The sequence below is a fragment of the Chiloscyllium punctatum genome, chromosome 47 (assembly GCF_047496795.1).
Source record: "Chiloscyllium punctatum isolate Juve2018m chromosome 47, sChiPun1.3, whole genome shotgun sequence".
Taxonomy (NCBI): Eukaryota; Metazoa; Chordata; class Chondrichthyes; order Orectolobiformes; family Hemiscylliidae; genus Chiloscyllium; species Chiloscyllium punctatum.
This window is the reverse complement of record NC_092785.1, coordinates 9,317,255-9,320,146: the sequence shown is the minus strand read 5'-3', so window position 1 is coordinate 9,320,146 and position 2,892 is coordinate 9,317,255. Positions and strand designations below refer to the sequence as shown.

Below are 2,892 nucleotides of genomic sequence, written 5' to 3'. Positions count from 1 at the left end.
TGAGTGTTGCAGCCTGGCACATTCCAAGACCCAGGACTACGTGTTGAGGGACGCGCTGAAGCTTGGAGTAGCTGCCGGCAAGGTTCGGGGGGGAAAGACCATCGTGTAACATCTGCCTGCTCATGAAGATCAGGGGACCCACACAGTCAGTCGGGCTCTGCTGACGCCTCAGCTAAACATGTAGGCGTACAGACCTGTATAAATGAAAGATTACTCTGTCTCTGTATACCATTTAATTGAATGATTACGGATGTATTGCATGAACAATTGTCCAGATCATCAAAATATTTTAGGAAGGAAGTATATTTTTGAAATTAAAAATGGGTCTCCCAGGACTAGGCTATCCCATTGCACATCGGGTGTGCTGACGCCTGCGATGTCCACAAATGTGGGATACTCGACTGCAAAATTTGTGGTAGTGGGGTCTGCGTTCGTGCTCTCCCCTGGTTTACAAACGAAAAGCAGATTTTCCAATAGATGGCGCTCATTTGTGTTTCGTCCAGCTTCCTTGTATATCACACATATCTGTTCAACAGGTTGATGGATATATGCTGCACGTCTTACTTCATCCTGCAATAAACCACTATGTTCAAACCTTTTGACAAGAGCAACAAGCCAAGCTTCAAATTACCAAATCTATTGCCCTCTATTTACTGCCTATTCAAGTATTGCACAAAATGCCCCTTTAAACAATGTATTGGAGAGAGGGAAAACAGCCCCAGCCTATTCAGCCTCTCCCTGTAGCTCAAATCCTCCATCCCTGGCAACATCCTTGTAATTCTTTTCTGAATCCTTTCAAGTTTCACAACATCCTTCCATAGGAAGGAGACCAGATTGCACAGGTGATGTCCAGGAAACAACCCTCGGTAGAAAAGTACTTACAATCGACACAGCAGAATATTAGTGCGAATGAAAAGTAAATCTGATGTTGCCTTCGCCAACAGACAGCACGTTGTGCAGTTAGAGAGGTCACGCATTTCCCACGCGAGAAACAAAGTCAGCAGGAAATTAACAGAGAGTCAGAAGGTAAAATACAAATCAGAAATTAATTGACCAAACATTCTCCACATCTGCACGAGGTCTTCACATCATGGGCACAGTGGTTACAACTGCTGCCTCACAGCACCAGCAGTCCCGGGTTCGATTCCCACCTCAGGCGACTCACTGCGAGGCGTTTACACATTCCCCCATTTCTACTTGGGTTTTCTCCTCCAGTCCAAAGATGTGGCAGGTCAGGTGAATTGGCCATGCGAAATTGCTCGTAGTGTTAATTGGAGTGGCATGGGTGGGTTGTGGATCGGTGTGGACTTGTGCTTAAGAGTCTGTTTCCACACTGTAAGTAATCTAACTGAATCAGGGAATTGACATAGAGCAAAGGGTCATAGTTTTTACTGAAAAAATTTGGAAGAGATTTGAGGAAAATGCTTTCACCCAGATAGTGGTGGGGTTCTTGTAATTTAGTGCTAGAAAGCTAGTTGAGGAAGGAAACCTTACAACATTTAAAAACTACATGGGACGAGACTAGATTTCATTCAGCTTTGCTAGCACAAGCTTGATGGACCTTTCGGTACAATGGTCATAGATTCATAATCATAGAGAGCTACAATACGGAATCAGACCCTTTGGTCCAAACCGTCCATGCCGACTTCTGGGAGATAGATTGGGAAATGAAAAATTTTCCTGAAATAAAACAAAGCCTGTGGATGCTGGAAATATGAACAATAAACAGAAATAGCCGGCGAAACCCAACAGGTATGGTAGCATCTGTGGAGACAGAAACAGAATGAATGCAATCATTCTTCATCTGAAGACGTTCGTCTGAACATTTCTCAAGGTACTCGAAACATCAACATGTTTTTCTCCTCACTCCAGGCCCTCTCATTGCAAATGGATTGATTTCCAATCGGAAATTGAGATATCTAGTGTTGATATTTATCGGCTATGAAGCATTTGTTTGTCGGCTTTAAGCATACTGGGCTCGATTGGGTCATAGACATATATAGCATGGAAACATGCCCATTGGCCCAAATCGTCCATGCCGACCAGATATTCTATCATCATCTACTCCCATTTGCCTCCATATCCATTGAAAACTTTCACTTACCCATTCAGTTGCTTTGTAAATGTTGTAATTTCATATGCTTCCCCCATTTCCTCTGGTAGATCATTCCATACATGTGCTAGCCTTTGTGTGAAAGGCTCAGTCTTTCCCCTCACACTCTAAATCTATTCTCACTACCTCTGGACTCCCACAGACCAGGGAAAAGACCTTGTCTATTTGCACTATCCATGAACTTGGGATTTTATAAACCTCGATAAGGTCACCCTCGCCTCCAATGCTTCCTTAACACTAGACCTATTCAACGTTTACCAATAGCTCAAGCCCTCCAAATCTGGCAACATCCTTGCAAACATTTCATGAAACCCTCTAAGTTTTACACCATGGTTCCTTTCGAAGTGAGACCAGAATTGCACACAGTTTTCCCAAAAGTGGCCTAACTAATGGCCTGTACAGCCGCAACATGACAACATGGGGGTACAAGAGGGGGGGTGGTGTGGCTTTGCTTGTCAAAAACAGTATTATAGCGGTGGAAAGGAAGATGGACGAAGATTTGCCATCTGAGGTAGTTTGGGTTGAGGTTAGGAATAGGAGAGGTGAGGTCACCCTGTTAGGTGTCTTTTGCAGGCCTCCTCATAGTCCTAGAATCGTTGAAGGAAGGATTGCGAAGATGATTCAGGAGAAGAGTGACAGTAATAGGGTGATTGTTATGGGAGACTTTAACTTTCCTGATATTGATTGGGAAAGCTATAGCTCAAGTTCTTAAGATGGGTCAGTGTTTGTGCAATGTGTGCAGGAGTTTCCTGACACAATATGTAGATAAGCCAACAAGA

General features: G+C 43.7%; 1 non-coding gene across 1 annotated transcript; it reads left to right on the top strand.

The window, feature by feature from the left end:
- Window positions 1–284: 284 nt before the first annotated feature.
- Window positions 285–446, top strand: LOC140468709 (U1 spliceosomal RNA). Its single transcript, XR_011955812.1, has one exon. It is a non-coding gene; the product is annotated as a U1 spliceosomal RNA (small nuclear RNA).
- The last annotated feature ends 2,446 nt before the right edge of the window (window positions 447–2,892 follow it).